The sequence below is a fragment of the Crocodylus siamensis genome, chromosome 12, assembly GCF_052110815.1.
Source record: "Crocodylus siamensis isolate JL-2025a chromosome 12, ASM5211081v1, whole genome shotgun sequence".
Classification (NCBI taxonomy): domain Eukaryota; kingdom Metazoa; phylum Chordata; order Crocodylia; family Crocodylidae; genus Crocodylus; species Crocodylus siamensis.
Window position 1 is genome coordinate 16414946 of NC_143406.1, and position 19376 is coordinate 16434321.

A 19376-nucleotide genomic window follows, 5' to 3' on the forward strand; every position below is an offset into this window, starting at 1 on the left:
TTTGGTCTATAGATTTCCAATAGGTTTCTATGACTGCCCCGATGCTGTGGGAATTTACTTCTCTGTTTATTGACATGACACATTCCATAGCATTGTGTTTTGACTAGCATAATTGCCACATGAATGTCTCTGCAGACTGCTCTCCTGCAGCCTTTGCTGTGGCCAAAGCAGCCCAGGATGGATTTCTTTATGCAGTGATTCTCCTCCTTCTTTCATATGACAAAAATGGCTTTGTATCTTTATCTTTGTGCACTTTGATGTTTTTGTCAATTTGGAAGCTCTTGGCCCACAGAGACATTACCAGGGATCACTGCATGGAAGAGGCTCTTATCAATCCCCTGCAGTGATTTGGACATTCCAGCAAAACTTCTGGCATCCACGCATGGGAAGAGAGCAAACTCCAGTGCCTCCGTGATGTTCCATGGATCCCCACCTCCTCCGGTGGAAGGAGAGAAGGGTTTTAGAAGGGCTATTGTTTTGGGGAGATTCAAGTATTTTAGTTCTTACTGGGTTCATCTACACAAGATATTTACTGTTGAGTTGCCTAATTACCTCTAAAGTGAATGTCTTCAGTGCTATTGGGATGAAGTAAACTAATTAACTCTACTGTAGATTAGTACTTGTAAACTCAAGTACTATCCTACAGGTAGTGTTTTTTACTCAGCAGCAACATGTGTAGATACTGATGGGGCTGGCTGGGACACAAGAGTGCTTCAGTGCAGGGGCTGCCTGCCAGCTAGCCTTGTGCTGAAGCACCCTCATGCCCCAGCCAGCCCCTCCATAGCATGTTGAGCCAAGTCATAGCAGCCCTGGGCTGAAAAGCTGACCCCTTAAGTCCCCTTCAAGTCAAGGCTGCTCCAAACCAGCCCAACATGCTGTGGTCTCAGGCGCATGTGTAAACATGGCACCCAGGAGCAATAAACTCCGGCATGAACTTCACCACAGTTTATTGCTGCATATTAACTATATGTGTAGATGCACCCATTGAAACTAGTCTCAAAATTACAAAATGAGAGAAAGGACTCTCAGAAATTTATGAGCGGCTTCCTTAAGGACCAAAAAGCCAGAACAGGGAGATGATATATAGAAAAACGCATACTCAACATGCTGATGTGTCTTAGTTTTCTTCATTCACCTTCCACAATTACATAGAGGAGAAGCAGTGTTTCTCTTTCTCAAATAAGAAACGAATAACCACGCTTTTTGCTTTTGTATACACACGCTTGCCAATTTTTTATGAGCTCAATGAGAAAGATAACCAATTCTAAACGATGTCAACAAAAGTTGCCACCGGCAAGAGGGCATGTCAAAGATCAAAGTCTTTGATTTCAGATGCCGATGGCAAAAGGTCAGATGGCAAAAGGTCAGAGGCTAACACAACAAACTCTGTGATTGTAATTTATCCCTCTGTATTAACAGTGTTGCATATACACACCCCTGTCTGTGCCTCATTTCAAATCACCTGAGTCTCCCATATGAGAAAGAGAAGCTAACCTTGAATTGTTCATAACTCAAGGGCTATGACGTCAAAAAAGATATCGTAACCTGGTAACAAGATACCAAATTGGCTGTCTTTGAAGAAATTGTAAAATTAAAGTAATATACTACGCACACCATCCTGTGACCAAACAGGACCAGTACCACCCAAGTAAAAATAACCCCCCTTTTTTCTGAAACCTGAGCAAACAAAGAAAGCACAAGTGCCAACTCGTTAATTATTCATGCCTGGCGTATAGTAATTGGTCACCTTTGCCAAGTATAACTTTGAAAGAACTTCAGTCCAAAGCAGAGAACTGTGTATACACTCAAGAAGAACAGATCGTGCACAAATATTATCTCTCCGCCTACGTATCTTTCTGGCATATCCCCATCTTGCCAGCCCGTCTATCTCTCTATCTCTGTCGTTATCTTTCTTGTCAAGAGCTCTCGGTAATCTGCAGACTGCAACGGCTTGTGTGAATCGCTCGAAAGCAACTCTCTTACCCACCCTGTAAATGCTGGGTAACATGATATCTGCATGCTGTAACTGAATAAATCAACTCCTCTGCCTATGCTGCAGCACATCAGTAGTGTAAGTAAAATAAACTTTCTGTGTAACCAATATGCTGTGTTTAAATCCTCTGACTCCTGCTCACCGTTATCACCCACCTGTCCGGTTATAAATCCCTCTCCTCGCACCAAGCTGGTCGTGCCGACCCAGGCTTGCAGGTCAAGAGTGCACTGGCATTAGGGGTGCGACACTCTTCTCCTAGCATTCCAGTTAATACCAATGTAGCTCTATGATGCCCATTCCCATTTGATAAGCAGACAGCAAGGGCTGAAGCAATGGCCTTGCCTAAAATTAGCTTTTCTGCTTCATCTTTTTCTCTGCAGGCTGCAGCCATCAGACCTCTGGCAACTCAGGCATGGTGCTCATGGCTGAGTCAAACAAACAGGGTTGCAGGGGCTCAGCTCTGTTAAATATTTCCAGAGTCCCAAACCCTGCTTTATCTCATGCCACTTCTGTACAGTATTCTGAGAAGAGGGGGAAAGTTTCTCCACCCAAACAGGGAAATCCAACAGTATGAAATTGTATGAAGGTGAACAAAAGCCATCTTACTATTCAAAATCCATAGAGGTACCAAAGCCTTGCTGCTGGTGGCCATAACAACATAGCATCCTCCCAAAGATGGAAGAAGAATGGAGAACTTCTCTGCTGTTGGAAGTCACAAAAAAATTGCAGATTTACACATAGACGCATATAAACACAGCAAGCACAAACTTGCACACATGCACCATATGGTATTTAATCCCCCGTATCTGATGAAACCTCAACCAGACTTTTCTAAAATCCCTAAACCCTTGGAAGCTGTAGAGAATGTTTGTAGCTCATTGTTATCTTTTATTACTTAAAACCCCCACAGAAATAGGCAATGAGGCCTCCAGATTCTACCCTGGAATCCAGATCCTCAACTGGTCTATGATTCATTAGTCTCAGATTTGTTAGTTCAAAGGGCCATTCTCATTCACACCAAGTGAGCAGGAAAACCTTAGCTTACAGATACAGCATTGTGCGGACTCTTCACTCTGCTCCACTGGGCTCTTTACCTGTCTGTCCTGTACACTTTTGGGAAGGAGGATGGCCTTTTCTTTTATGCTGCTCAGTGCCTGGCACAATGAGGAATTACCAGCCACAAGTCCCTGAAAATCATGAAATTGCATTGAAAAGCGCAAGGTTTGTTTAAAAAACATAATTTGGACTCCTTTTGCTTTCAGGTTTTTGAGAGTCCCAGGTGCCCAGGCATCACATTTTCAAGTTTTTCTCCTTCATCACAAGGGCTAGAACTGACTTCTAATGAACTGGAACCTAAGACTCATATATTCACTTGACTCTGAAAGCTGGGGCTTTGCATAAAGCAAAACACTGTGAGACTTGCAGGGCAATCTTGGTCATTAGAGTGCTGTAATGGGGCCAGGTATGTGCTGTGAAAAGACCCCATACATGTACAGACGAAACTGACCCCTCCCTAAGTGCATTGTCTCAGAGAGCTATTAGACTTAGCCAGCCTTCCAGCCCCATGCACACAGACTGATTCAGAGCCTCCTCCACCTTGCAGCCTGTAGTCTTCCCCCCCCAAGTACCAGGCAGGCTTCCTTAGGATCTAATCCCCCTTAAAGATTTGGGTCCCATGTGATATAAATGACCATATGTATATATTTTGGGCAAGTATTAGGTTGCTCTCACAATAGGTGCCTGCCTTCATTACTGGAGGCTGAACAAACAGATTTACAGGGCATCATTTGCTCACTGCTACTTTTATGCAGTGAAGGAGGAGGGGCTGCCTGTTTGAAGCTGTGGAATGAGTTCCAGCACCCCATCAGAATCACTGAGGAATGGGGAGCTATGGGTATCCATATGTCCGGGGTTGGCTGGGATAGTCCCAGATTTTGTAGGCTGTCCCAGCATCCCAGCCAGTTGGTGAAAAATGAAAAAAAAGTCCCAGATTGGTGCCGCCCTGCCCACACTGCCTGGCCTAGCTCCTCCTGAACAGCTGGAGGCAGGAGGCAGGTTGGGCTGAGCAGCCCTCCTCCTGCCTGGGGTAGAGAGAAGCCAGGGTAGGGCAGGGCAGGGCAGGGAGAGAGCTCTTTTGTGAACATGGGCTGCTTGTGTGTGTGCATATGTGGGTGCATGCATGTGGCACCATGGGCAAAGTTTTATTTTGATGCCTTCCTGAGCAGTGGCTGGAGGCAGGAGAGGGTGGGTTGGGATGGACACTGCTTCTTCTACCTGGGGTGGGAATCAGCTGGGGGGGGGCAGTGTCCCAGATTTCCTTAAAAAATAGCATGGTCACCCTAGCCATGGGAAAGATTTACTAGCCAAGGAAGGAAAGAAGAGATCCGGGTAGTGACTGTCTTAAGCCTGTTCTTGTTTATTTGCCCACACATCAAAAGCAAAATCAAGTAGACAATGATCCCCAGAGGCCTTTTTCCCTTTACCTGCTGGGAGGGGCAGAAAGTATTCATACCCCAGGGACTTACCTTCTCTCTCACTGTATTCTCTGTTCCAGGAGCTGGGGGACTGGACATGACCTGTTAACCCGTTATATGTTAGAGCCAAGTACAATCATTCAGCTACCTTCCAAGTATAGACTGCACTCATGTCTTGGCCTTTCTCCAGCTGCCCCATGGTAGTTTCTGTAAGGCCCTCACACACTGCTTTGATTTCCATATTCCTACCATGTTCTTCACTAACAGTGTTCAGAAGAGAAACTCCCAGTCCCTCACCTTTTTAACCCTCACTCCCTCAGAGACAGCATTATAATTGAATCTGTTCACATTGGACAAATCACTGCTAAAGCAAGTTGACCTGCCCTTTTCCCCTGTGCACTCCACCAGCCCAGACTTTTTAAGCAAACCTAACCTGGTTACATAGAGATTTACCCCATATTAACTGTTGTTAGCTTCCCTGGGCTGTTGCCGGTTGTGGCTGCAATCCAAAACAGAACTAGGATTATCCTCTCAGAAAGAATGGCAGTCACCTCTCGCTTCTACTGATGGATAAAATGAGAAACGAAGGGCAAATGGGAGATTTTGCCTGTATCAGTGCTCAAACTGGGTAACTTCAGCAAAATATGCTCCATGGATATTTATTTGACCAGCTCTCTGAATCCCCTTTCACTATGCCTGCCTCTCTCCTTTTGTCTCAGTTCATCTAAACCTATACTTATGTTTGCCTTCTGCTTTGAAGATTAGAGTAGGATTCACGCTGGCCCTCAGTGGCAGGTGGGGTCTTCCTATGAACAAACAAAAAAGTGAATTTAAAATGCACTGGGCCAGGTATGAGCATTTTGTAGCCAAGTGGTTTCAGCAGAAAAACTGACCTGCAGGCAAAGCAAATGCTCCAGATGCTGGCAGTTTCCTTTCCTTTAGGAACTGGAGCAGCCTCTCAAGGTCTGCCAGCCCCTTTGTAAAGCTGAGAGCCATTCTTGTTGTCTCTCAATTCCTGCATCAAAGGACAGAGGTGCTCTAAAGCTGGAAACAGTCTGCATCTGCTGCTGCAGTTTATTGAAGTCAAACTTTTTTTACAGTTAGGCTCTTTCTGCCAAAGTGTTGTTTTTTTAACAGTATAAACAACTCCCAACATTATGTAAATTGGCTGTGGGGCAGTTGGCTGTAGAACTGACTTAACAAACCCAATAGGTGCCAAAGAGACTCCTGCCAGCTGATGTTATGGCATTTTGCTCGATGTTATCTATTGTACTCTGTGATTCTGCTTGGAACAGTGTTACGTTGGAGCTGTCAACCTCCACTAATGAGAGATGTTTCTTACCTGCTGGAGCTTACTATCAGATCCTCTCCTGCCTGAGCAAAGCATATTGCCTAATACGTCCTGTTTTTCTCGGAGGTTTATAGGAGGCTAAACCATCTATAATCAGCAATTTGTGGACACAAACTGCCTGCTTTTTAATAAATCATAATCTGAGAGAAACAGCAGAAGAGAAAGGAAATAGGACTACAAGGCAAGTGGAAAAGGAAAGCGTGTTATATTCACAAGCTCCACAAAGGGCCTCAAGCAGGATTAATGATCATCATCACTGCTGCAGCGTGGGTGGTTCTGCAATTACCAACACCCTAAAGCAGTCAAGTTGAGATGGTTATCTGAGCTGTGGTGTGACATGAGAGGGATGGACAGAGGAAAACAGACAGTGAAGAGAGGGGGGAGAGGGAGACTGGTTCTACTCTCTGCCATGCCAGTGGGAATGCCAGCTTTTGAAATGCTCACTGGTTGCCATAGGTTTATGTTATCAAATTCTAGGTCTGCTTGTCAAACCCATGTTGGCAGGTTATTCGCAGCATGGCTAAGCTGCATGCTCCTTGGCAGCCTGTCAACACACTGCCCCGCTGCTTGGACTTGTCCAGAAAAAGCATGAGGCATCGCAGATTAGGCAGAACTCTGGTTGCGTTTTATTTGTGGCGGGAGATGTGATTTTTCTCCCCTGCACAAACCCTGTGAAGTAGCAGTTCCCATTTGAACAAAATGACTTCCCATTGTGTCCCTGTGTCACCTAAATAGATGTTTGTTGCCAAAACCCTTACATAAAGACATCCTGATGAATCAGGGGTGTTTGGGTAAGCTCTTTGAGGTGGTCCTGGGATCACACGTATATTTCTTTTGTACTAAAATGAACCACCCTCTTCAGTACATGGATCAAAAGCCTGATTCTCTTCCCACCAGGAGCTGCTGCCTTTCCTGCCTATACACGTGCTCTGATGCGCTCTAATTAGAACACTGCAGCATGACGTGCGCTAAGCCCCAGCATGTTTAAAAATGGCTGCGGGGCACGTTAACTGAAACTCATTGAATGAGGTTTAGATAAAGTGTCCCATGGCCATTTTTAAACATATGGGGGATTGACACATGTGACACTATGGCATTTTAATTAAAGCAGCTGCCCAGAAACGAATCTAATTAAAACACCCCTCCCCACAACCTCTAAGCACATGTATAGGCAGCCTTTGATTTCAAAGGAAGCAGGCCCCAGCCTCAAACATCCTGGTCACAAATTAAACTGAATAATACTCCTCATGGTTGCAGTCTAGATTCAGACTGAAGGTTGGTGGCTTTGGCCCATCAAAAGATTAAACACATACTGAGAACTTCCCCACCCAGATGCTCCAAGACAACTGGGCTGAAGTTTTTTCAGCTGCCCAAGGGACGTGCGTGCCTGGTTCTCAGGAAATGGGTAGAGTACTGCCCAAGGTTGACCCTTCTTACTCATTGCTGCAAGACCCTCTTACCAAAATATGTAAGTATTGGCATAGGTTTTGGGGTATCTGGCTGCAGACACCAGTGGCAACTTGGGCTGAGCACCTGAAACACTTTCACTAAAAATCAGTGATCACTTTCTGAATACCACAAGACAAGCATGTCTGCAGCTGTCTGGCAATATCTGCAGCAAGCTAACGTGTCATATGGAAGCTGATACTTGATGGTTGGACTGAGGTGGAGAGGGTAAAAGTTTGGTCTAGTCTCCCCAAGAAGGGCTCTGCCAGGACACTATATTACAAAGTCCCTTGCTACAGGTACAACATGTGCTCTGCCAGTATAAATAACCAATCTCCTTGAATGCTAGAAGCCATACCAGTGAAAGGGCGTTCACACAGCAGGGCATTTGCTAACATAGCTACATGGGGTGTGACATTATCACAATCTTAACTGATACCTGTCAGCAGAACTTTGCTGCACAAACCTGGGCATAGTCATTCAAGTTAGCTTGCTCATAAGCATTGCTGAACCTGCCAAGCCTTCAGCTCTGGGCTAGATTAAAGGATTTTCAGAATCCTTTGCCTCCTTCCTGACCAGAACTGAGAAGCATGAAGGTCACTAAACCTACATATCCTAGATGGGGGGAAGCAAGCTAACAGCTCAGCAAACCTCAGAAGATCTGCTAGAGGTTTGTGCATTGAGATCTCCCACCTTGATTTGGCTGTTCTGAAACATAGATATTCATTGCTGCAGCCCAGTATTAGCACTCTGGAAATTATGTGTCTATACTGGATTGTTCCTCACCTCTTATCTAGTTTTTAAATCCATGGCAGACCCTTTACCTTGCACTCTGTGCTCCATCACCAAGGAGGATGCTTTGAATACACAGGCTGCAGCAGAAACCACACATGGTGCAAAGAGAAAGAAACCAAAATTGAATAAAACAGGGTCATTTTTATTTTTCAAGTTTTATATGTTCATGAAAGCAAAGTTTCATGTGGCTGAGCCTGAAGACAAATTGCTTCAAAGAGCAATTTTAATTGAAATGATAATAATGAAAGAATCCTAGCCAAAGTTGAAATACGCATTACAAATATGCACTCTTCTTATGAAACATGCCCATAAATAGCAATAATGATAGTGGGCTTTGGTCAAAAGCCCTTTGGCCGCAATTTATGAATGTTGTTTGTTTTTTCAATCTGCACATCATCTTTTCCCGCTCAAAAATAAACAAATATCCTTAATTTCTAACTCTTTTGACTACATATTTCATTCTCCTTTCCTCCCTTGTGTCTTATATTTTAATCTTGTTTAAGCATTGTTGCTGAAAAATGGGATTGATTATAACATTTTTGAATCACTATGGATTTTTTTTTCTCCATGACAACGCAGAAGTGGTTTGCAAACTGAGTATGAATCTCAATCCTGTAAGCCTTTTTTCACCTGACGACTTTTGTAAGGTCAGATGAAAAATGTTCATGGGCCAGGATAAGTCCCAAGACCAATGGGCTGCAGGAAGATAACCTTAGACACTATTATAAAAATAGGCAATAAAAAGATCACTGGCCATTTGCTTTGCGGGGATTCAGGCTGTAGCATTCTTATTAAAAAAAGGCGTCAATTTTACTTGAGCAAGGCTCAGAGTAATAAAAGAGAAGTATGTTAGATCAGGGAGGAGGCATAGACATGAAAGGAAAGAAATGGGAAGGCATAGAGAGGGGAAAAAAACTACCTGAGCTCCTAAGTCACTTCAGCATGCTTGAAAAGCCTAGCCTTAGAACACCAAGGGAGCAGAAGACCCTTGGTACCGCAAAGGATGGAACAACATGGAAACTAGTGACTGAAGGCAGGAAATGGAGGACAGGCTGCTTGGTTAAGCGTAGAGATTTAAAAACAAATGAACAAACTTGTTTATGAACATTCATAAACATTCACATCAAACTTTCACCTTGCTAAGGTTCTCAGTCGGTGCATCTACATGTGCTATTAATTTGAAGTAGGCTTACTGTGCAGTAACTATACTGTGCAATAAGTCTACTGGGGAGCAGTCTACACGTGCTCCCTCTTGGGAGCAGATTTGCTCCCAGTGGGAACAGCCTAATACAGGGGCTTCTCCCACCCTTCTCTGCACCCCTGCAACAGCCACGGGGGACTCCAGACTCCCTCTGCCTGCTAGCCTGTGGGATGGCAGGGAGCACAGAGCCAGTCCCCATGTTCAGGGGACCAGGAGACAGCTGTCTCCTGGCCCTGTACATATTGGGAGGGATCCTGATGTGCACAGGTGAGAGTAGCTCCCCAGTTCCAACACTGCTCAGCTCCCTGCCCCAGTGGGGAGCCAGGAACCCCACAGTACCAGGACAGGGAGGGAGGCACACAGCCAGCCCACAATTTTTGGGGGACCCCTGCAAGAAATCATTTTGGGGCCCCCTGCCCCAAAGAAGCTGCGGGGGAGACAAGCAGCTGGACATAGGGGGCCCTTTGGCTGTGGGGCCCCCTGCAGCCACAGGTTTCGCAGGGTAGGATGGGAAGCCAGAGAGACTCAGTCCCCATGCTGATCATTTCCTGGGGGAGCTGGGAGTTGAGCAGTACCAGGACCAGGACCATCTGCTGGTGTGACTTACCAGAAGCAAATTTGCTCCCAATCAGTGTCTACACGAGCCCTGCTGTGCAGTATCTACTGCACAGTTAACTTAGTACCTATATTTACAGGTACTAGCTAACTATGTTGTAAACTAATTTACTGCACAGTAACTTATTAGCACAAGGGTTCTCGAGACTGTGGGTCACAACCCCCTGGGGGGTTGCAAGCAACTTAAAAGGGGATCACACATTTCCTAGAGGGAATGTGCAGCGGTGTGGGGAAGTGGCACACAGCAGCAGTGCAGATTGGTAGCTGGCAGCATCCACTGCTGTGTGCAAGCTCCCCATCCCCTGCCACCACCATCCAGCACTCAGGGTCGTAGTATCACAAAGTTTGAGATCCCCTGTATTAGCACATTTACTTAGTGACATTTTGCTGCACAGTAGACTAATCTACTGCTCAGTAAAGTGTCTTGTGAACAAACTGTTCTCACTGTGACAGGGTCTAGGGGACTTTGTGGTGAGGTAACCAAAAAAGCCAGACAACCTTATTTTGTTGGCAGAGAGTCTGGCACAAAAAGGAGGATTTACCCAAAGTTGTGCCATGGAGCAAGAGCAAGAGAGAACCCAGGACAGAGCCATGTGTCCCATCCCATCCCATCCCCGCCCCCCGCCCCCCACACACACACCTTTGCACTGAACTCCAGAGTCTTGTTCCCTTCTTCTGAAAAATGAAAAGCAAAATGAAAAAAGGAAGGACTTGATTCTAAATAACTGACAAGTGGTTAAATAGGATATACTAGCACAGCTTTTGGAAACCATCAGTAGAGAGTACTGCACGCCTGCATTCCATGGCTTATGCTTGAACATTCATCACAATTCCACACAGTGACTCCAGTGCTACCACTTCCACCCTCCTACCTTCCCTGAGTCATTCCCAGGACCTTGTTCATGGAAAGGTTGCCAAAATCCAAACTGACCCCAGAAAAGCCATGTGGTTAACTCCTTTTCCTCCAAACTTGTTTCTGGAGCCCTTAAGATTCTCAACTCCAGATGTTTTCTGACAAGTTAAGGTAGAAACAAATTAGCTGTCTTCTGGTACTTTAGGTGATGCATCCTTTAATATAAGTTCAACAGCCCTTGAAACATGTGAATCTCCCCTCGGAGATGAAAATGCCTCAGGAGAGAGCCAGCAAGTGCTCTGTAGTGGGTAGGCTTGCTGTCTGTGCTCCATCAGAGTCCTCACCCTCTGATATTCTTCCTGCATGTCTTCAAGTGCTTCTCTTTCTGCAGGGTTGCAGAGGAGGTTCACCTCCTCCTGGGAAGACATTATTAGAGACTTAAAATCTGAAGATCGTTTTTAATTTTCCCCTTCAATACTTTGTAGCTGCTCAGATTCCATAACATGTGGGCCCACTCTATGCATCATTATAGTCATGCCATGCCAGTACTATACGGCACTAATTCATGCTGATATATTTTAGCACAAATCTGCTCCCACACTAAAATTCATCACAAAGGCGACAGTGCTTGGAGTTGGGGTTGTACAGTATATCATCAACATAACAGTCTCTCATGATGTATAATGCAAAATGCTGCCATTCTTGTGATGCATGGAGCATCCCTCTCAAGAGGCACCAAAGCCATAAGTTTTCTTGAAAGACTAAAATTTAAGACCTCCTAAGAAAAAATGAGCATTAGTAAAGGGAGGAGGTGGTGACTTGTGAAGCTAGGGCAAGTGAGTATGGAGAGTGCAGTGCATGGAGACCTTTCTGGGAGGTTAATAGTGGAGATGTTGTGTCTGTGGTAAGAACAGAGCTCTTGCTGCCACATAATTATTCTTTGAAGTAACCTGCTACTTCCCAGAGGCAGAACTTTTCAGAGCTGGTCACAATGGAGCTGGATAAAATTTCAAAAGCACTTTTTTCAACATTTTTCACTGAATATTTTGTTATTCTCTCTTCCATCAAAGCAAAATAAAAGTGTCCTTTTGAGTCAAAGTATTGAGGTTTCTTTGGGGAGAGCACTTTTTCCTGCTTCCCTCCCTGGAACTAGGAAGTGGGTGAGAAGGGCAAAATAGAAGCTAGGTTGGAGGGAACAATCCCAAGCTGAACATTTTTCTTTTGATTCATATGAAAATTGTACACTAGACCTAGAATTTTACTAGCTCTAGGGAGCATGTAAAGGCAGAGACTGCTTTAGAAAAAAGAGTTAAGGCAGGATCTTTAATTCCTTGCCCCCAGTGATTGGAGGAATGACTGATGCTATAAAAATGGAAATATTTTTTGTCCTTCACATCTACCAAGGAACTGGCATGGTCCCCTACTGACAGCTGTTGATTAATATTGGTGTTTAACAAAGTGGATGGAGCAGAGAAGGGACAATATGGGAAACAAGCATCTGTGGGAGATGACTCTCCTCTCACTTCCTGCAAAACTGCTTTTTTGGCAAAAAGAAAAAAGTGGGTTATTGAAAAATTAGGAAAACTAAAGGCGGCCTGAGATGTATGCATCTTCAGTGGAATGTGGTGGTAGGAGAGGGAGGTTTTGCCAGGAGGCCACGTTAAATCAATTTTAGGTAGAGCTGTTCCATTTTTCCCAAAAGCTCATAATGGTGGTATATGGAAGCAAGTCAAGACCTGGCTTCAGCTCAGAGGTGAAGGGGGATGCATTTCTTGACTTCCTGAATGCATTTCTTGCATTTTGCTAAGCTCACAGTCGATATGGAACTTCAATGCTTCATCCACATAATTCTCACCTCTTGGCCAGCTCTTTCCTGTATATCCCAAGGAGGCTGCCTTGGCTAGCTCTTGCTGATGATGCATGTTTTATTCAGCTAGAGTTTTGGGATGAAGGATCCTGTACTGACTAATGGGCAAAAAAGTTTTAAAAACTTCCTCTCTCTGAAATGTTATATTCATCACACATCCCCCCAGCAACCTGCTATTAGTCCCAGAATTGTGGCCAGATGAGAACATGCATAATTCTTATTAACTGATGCCAGGCATTTGTTATTGTCCTACAAAGGCTGGGAAAGAACAAAGTAACATTCAGTGGAGGGCCTTTATGGAAATAAATGTGTTTTAAGAGCTAAGCAGAAGAACAGGAATGAATCCAGCACGCAGTTCAGACAAGCAGCTATTTCATTAATGTGGGAATACAGCAAAAGCTATGATGGTGGGTCATAATCACAGTCACAATAACAGATGGTCTGTACTAAATTTCCTGGTTGGGCTGTAATTGGAATACTTCTGTTTAGCACATCACTCTGCCTGTAGCTTTTTATTACATGATTTACCACTGCTCTGAGAGATTATCACATGAAAGCATGGACCCTTCCTTACTGGGATGCTTTGAAAGGGAAGGTGGGTGTCACCAAAGGGGAATACCCTGGTGTGACAAAGAGGGCTCCTGACTCATTCACCTTCTAAAACACAGCTTCTAGGATGGCGCTTGAGCCAAGGTGATGGGAGCTGTTCCTTGGGAGAATGATGATAGGCAAGTGCCTGTGGCATGAACCACCATGAAACCACCAATGGGAGACCCTCTACTTCAAGGTGAATGGAGTTGATTTCAAGGGGCATACACTTCAAAGCAGAATTTGGCAAAATTTTGGTAGCAAATAATTTATTCTAGAAAATATGTGGGCTTGGTTCAGCTGAACCTATTGGTGCATATGAGCCAAATTTGATGAGTAGTTCCAGCTGAAAAAAAAACAGATTGGGAAAAGTCTGCCTATATTATCCTAACCTTTTCAACAGAACATGCCAATACTTCCCAGCTCCACTGAAAACAAAATAAGAAATCAATTACTTATGCAGCTCTACTTCAAAGGGTTCCTACAATAAGAGCCTGCAGTAGCAAAAAGGCATGTCTGTTCATGTGTGAAAAATGTTGTATTTATGGTTGACAGGTATGGAGAAGGTGGACTCTCCCAGAATGTCATCCCAACAAACTGCTAAGCCTGCATTTATGCTGCCAAGCTTTCCAAAGCAGCTCACCTCGTAGATGTCCAACTTGCTGGGTAAGGTCATGGTTATTCATGTGCTGGGTGCCTGCACCGTGTCCATTGACCACTCTTTGTTATGTTGTGAATGGTCAATGCTGCTGGAAATCAGGGTCAAAGTGTCTCAAACCAGGCATAAATCAGTGGCCACATTTAGAAAATACTGTTCACACTGGGGACATTTTGGTGGACCCTCTGATAATCTAGCCTGCCACTTTTGATGACAAACTCTGTCTTGGCTAGATTCTGGATTCCAAAGCAGTTATACTGGTACTTGTAGGACCCATATCGATAGCCAACTAGCCTAGCTCCTTACGCACTTTCCCTCCTGCCCTTTTATGTACTTCTATCACAGATAACTCCAATCTCTTCTTGGCTTTCAGTGGTACCACTGTAGATATCACTGTGCTGCCCTTATCCTGAGCTCTAGTAGATAAATTTCACCCCAACTAACAGTATTGGCCCAGGTGGAATGAGTTCAGCCTGAACATGCTAATTAAGACATCTGGGTGAAATCAGTCTGCGGGGATTGTCCATGTTCAAGTCGGTACTCATAACCATCACAGTCTGCAATGATTTGGCACTAGGGAAACACATTTGTGTCCACATTTATGCTATGTACAAAACCTGTGTTGCAAATGGGGTGGACAAGAATGAAGAGGGAGAACGGGCCAAAGGTTTTGGAAAGTGGAAAAACTCATCAGCAAGGGGCTTTGAACCTGATCAGAGATTTACAGCAATGAGGTATGTGTGTGACTCCAACAGGCTGATTAACTTCAACCTTTCTTGTGTAGGTGCAACACAGTGCCTGAGCCCCTGTAGTTGCTGTCTGATTTATGACATTTCATAAAGCCGGGAAACTATAAAAAAGTGCTATCTATATTGAATTTTGGTACCATAAAATGATATAAAACTGATGCATACAAATCCTGGCAGCCACAGATAAAATTTCATTAGTGCATTAATTTAGTTTCCGCTGTACTAGGAGCTGCAGCACCAGCAGTGAGCACTGCATTCCCTTCAAACCCAGGAGGGGATTAATCATCTACTGAGAGGCAGTACAGCAGCCTGTTCTGGGCACCACCATTGCAGGATTTTTGCTGGAGCACTGTGACCTAGCTCTTTCTCCGCATTACCAGAGGCAAATATTTGCCCTGCCTCACCTCACCTCACCTCTTCGTGGCTACACAGGACCAGAGTACTGAGAAAGGCAGACAGCCCTGCTGCCTAGGCAAGGAGCTGGACTCTGGTCACCTCAGCAGTGAATCCAAGCCTACCCCACGCTCCCAAGCATGGTGGGGAGAATAATAACAGGGTTTTGTGCTTAATCTACCAAGTGAACAAACAAACAAAAAAAGCTATTTCAGGTTTTTCCACGCTGTTGTTTTCTATTAGATACTTAAATATTCACAGAAATATGTTTTTTTACCTTTCCACTGTGCTACAAAGCCATTCTCACTTTCTCTGGTCCGATAAGTGCTGGAGTATTTGAGTAAATCACTCAAGAACAATGCCTTCCCGTCCATGGGGCAGAATGTTATCATAGCACCAATCCCTTCTCTGGAAGGATCATGATTCCCCATTCATAACACTGAAGCTCAGCAGCAGTTACAACGGCAGGATCCTTTAAAAATAAAAAAAAATAAAGGAAAAAAACCCCAGAATCTAGTTTCCCTAGCATTAATCTCTCTCCCTCCAGGGAAATTACACCACAATAAATCTTTATTTCTCATGATGGGTTGCCAACTTTAATAAAGGTTTCATTGGAGGATTGGACAAGCCAACGAGCCAGAGTTCTGAGCATTGGAACTAAAAAGATGCACTTCTCTCTCGCTCTCTCTCTTTCTCTCTGTAAATAAGAGCAGGTTTGGATTGATTTATTTTCTCTTAATCTGAGACCTGTTTCTCCAGCTATTGTGCAGAACTAAGTGAATAATTGTTGATCAATAATTCCTCCAGCAAATTTAGCCACTTCCTCCTGTTCTTGGAACATCCCTGATTTTCTGGAATTTATTTACTGCTAAAATGTATTTTATGGAATTTTTAAAGTCTTTTTTCCCCTAGTGGTGTGGATTGATCCCAGAGCCATGAACTATGAAAAGAGAGACCAAGCAAGCTACCACATTTTAAAATAGAGCTAGATCTGTTTATAAATGGCACAACAAGATTTGGTTTAGATTTGGCACAAGGGCTGAGGATTTGTCTTGATGACCCAGAAGGTCTCTTTCACCCTATATTCCTATTTAATAGGTGAAACTGGAGTGGCACTGCTGTGTTAAGTGCCAGATTAGTCACATGGCCTACTTTCTTTTCCTCAACTGAAAGAAAACAGATGTCCAAATACTTTCCCACTCATTTTTTACAGTGTCTGCATGTGCAGGCAGCTGTGGAACGTTACAGTCTCAAAAGACCTCTCTGCCCAGCACAGACCAAGCCCCCATGCCAGCCATGTCATCTCACTCACAGACAAAACACCTCACACAGAGACGTAAGCGGGGGTCCCAGAAGCTCATGATTTCCTGACCTCTGTGATTTTGTTCTGCTCTCCCATCTCTCACAGTGTTTTCTCCCTTGTGGTCTCATTCCTCTTAACCTAAGAGCTGATGACGGGAGGGAGCTCTTGGTGAAATAGATACTGCCCTGAATGTCATCTACTTTGTTTCCTATGCAGAATCTGGCAAGTAGCCCTGCTCTGAGATTCCTGCCTCTCTGCACTCAGCATTCTTCCCTTCCAGAAGCTAGATCTTCCTTCCTGCATTGGGCCCCTTTCTGGCAAGGGAGGGCCATACATTAGAGTGCACAAGCACAGCAGGCAGAATGAGTTATCCCCAGCTTGTTAAAGGGTAGCCTAAATACTTCAGATACCATTTGTTGAGAGAGTTTTGAATCTACAACGAGAGGTCAATGTGGTTCCAATCAATAAAAAGATTCATCCCTCACCAGGGAACAATCATTAGCTTGCGCCTCTGAACAGACCAAAGGATAAAAGGAACTAGGAGCATCACAACCAGGACGGCAACTGGTCATTAAGACCATGAAGAGCTGCACATTCTTGATCATCTCTAGAGGAAGAGGAGTATGTAAGGGGGTTATATTTTACAGAGTTTAGGAGGGGGTACTCAAAATTTTCTGTTTTCTTTAGCCATGGAATACATATTTGTAATAGGAAGGGACTGTGTTTTTCACTGTGTATCCGCAAAACTTTTATACAACACTTGAACCTATGGCTTCTGCCACTTGGTTCTGCCCATGGCTGTCTCTCTACCCAGATGCCTGGGTACAAGATTCTAAGGTACAGTCTGGATGCTCTGCAGATTCAAGGCCCACTGCAGACCTCCATACCCACCATTAATGACTGGTGCCTCCTGAGACTGGGGAGGCACAATTTGTGGGCAGCAGTGTCAGAAGTGGTGGTGGTGTGGCAAGGGGTGACTGCCCACAGAAGCCAGTATTGGTGGTGGGGGTGAGTGATGACCGCCCACAGAAGCTGGTGGCAGCAGTGGCAGCAGGGGGTGGCAAGCAGAGGCCATCTGCAGAAGCCGGTGGCAGCCAGTCTCATGGGGGGCACGTGCCCCCCCTGTGCATCATCTATGAGACCCACTGCAGTTCTTGACAGTCTGCACAGATTGTAGCTTGGGTTTGCGACTGTTGGTAGTTTTACCCTGGCTTATAAATTTGACCCGAAATTTATAATTCACAGATAAGAAGGGCACTTTGACAGACAAGCCAAAATATGTCTTTGGACTAGCAAATGCTATTCAGAAATTGTTGTGATAATGTTGGGCTTTCCATTTTGTTTCTATATTCTTATGTCAATAAATATCAACCTCCTGCTTTTTGGCCTGGAACATCAGTTCACCTCATAACCTTGGCTTGAAGTGATTGTTCTTCTAAAGACAGGGTACTGCAACAGTAGTTGCAACAATTATATTGTGTTTCCATTATTCAGGGAGACTTGAGCAGCCTCCACTGGAAAGCTGGAATGATTCTGGCTTCCAAGCGCTCTCCTGATGACAATAGGGAGCAGTAATATAATTATTGTAGGTAATCTTCTAACACCTCAATAGTAATATAATAACAAAAGCTGCATTAAAGTCTAACCATTCTTGTGCCTTGGCAACCAAGTCACCCAAGTCGAAGTAAACAAAAGAACACACCAGATAAAATGATTGAAAATAATGATGAACAATAAAATATAATTGGACACAGTAATCCTCAGTTCTGCCTTCACTGGTGACATTGGCTCATGTCTGAGGTTCAGAGGAGATATCACTTGTAAATCTCATTTCTAACATTCCATTCTTAATGTCACTCTATCCAAATTCACAGTCTAATTAACATTTTGCCCTGAATTATACAGGAAAACTCAGTGGACAGAAACTGATTGCAAACATACAGTCATACTAAGGTCTTTTTGAAGATGAGTACTAACCCCATTAATTATATTTTCCAATTAGACTTTAATTACTAAGAAATTAGAAATAATGCTTCATTCTTTCACTTGTTTGGTTCTGACGTATGAGCAAGATGTAGTGACATGAACTTTAGTGCACACTGCATATGCATGCACTCAAAAGTAGTGAAAGTGGTTAGACCTATTCACAACTTTTATTTTTTCCAAATCACTGACCTCAGAGATTGTCTAACTGTTTGAGATAAATTGTCATTTCTTTTAAAGTACATCAGTCACATGTTGATGTAATTTAATTTATCATTTTAATGCCCATTTATAGTTTAATAGGGAAAACATACAGCCTTTACTCTCCATAGGTTGCTTTTTTATCAGAACCTGTCAGCATGAAGAGAGACATCCAAGAAGATGCAGTGATTTGGCATAGCCAATGTGCTGTTCCCTGTTTCAATACCAGTATGGTAACACAAAAATAATGGTAAATAGGGACAGCGTGGTGATAGGTGTACTTTGTTGTTTTGTTGTGATAACTTTAGGATGACACACTCAACCAAGACCTAGCCACTGAGATTCATAGATAGTAAAGCTGGAAGGGACCTCAGAAGATCATCAGGTCCAGTCTCCTGCACCAAGCAGGAAAGACAACTGGATGACCTCAGCAAGGTGACCGTCCAGTCTTGCCTTGAAGATTTCCAGGGTAGGCAATTGCACCACCTCTGGAGGAAGCTTATTCCACAGTCTGGACACCCTAGTTGTGAAGTAGTTTTCCCTAATGTTGAGCCTGAAACTATCTTCCAGGAGTTTGTGACCATTAGTCCTAGTTTTCCTCAAGGGTGCCCTGGTGAATAGCTGTTCACCGAGCCCTTGATGTACAACTCTGATGTAGCGGTAAGCTGCTACCAAATCCCCTCTCAGCCTTCTTTTTTCAGTCTGAAGAGTCCCATATCCCTCAGCCTTTTCTTATATGGCTTGCTGTACAAGTCTCTGATCATATGAGTGGCCCTTCTCTGGATTCTCTCAAGCTTTACCACATCCTTGTTAAAGTGCAGCACCCAGAACTAGATGCAGTAATCCAGCTGTTATCTCATCAATGTCAAGCAGAGTGGGAGAATCACTTCTTTAGTTTTTCTGAAG

At 44.1% G+C, this 19376-nt stretch overlaps 1 long non-coding RNA gene across 1 annotated transcript in view; it reads right to left on the reverse strand.

Moving 5' to 3' along the window:
- The window catches only part of LOC149854698 (uncharacterized), an 84712-nt gene extending 69335 nt beyond the window's left edge, over positions 1-15377 (reverse strand). The window contains exon 1 of the long non-coding RNA XR_016438656.1: positions 15261-15377. This is a non-coding gene — a long non-coding RNA (uncharacterized LOC149854698). The remainder of the gene's footprint in view (positions 1-15260) is intronic.
- Between the last annotated feature and the right edge of the window lie 3999 nt (positions 15378-19376).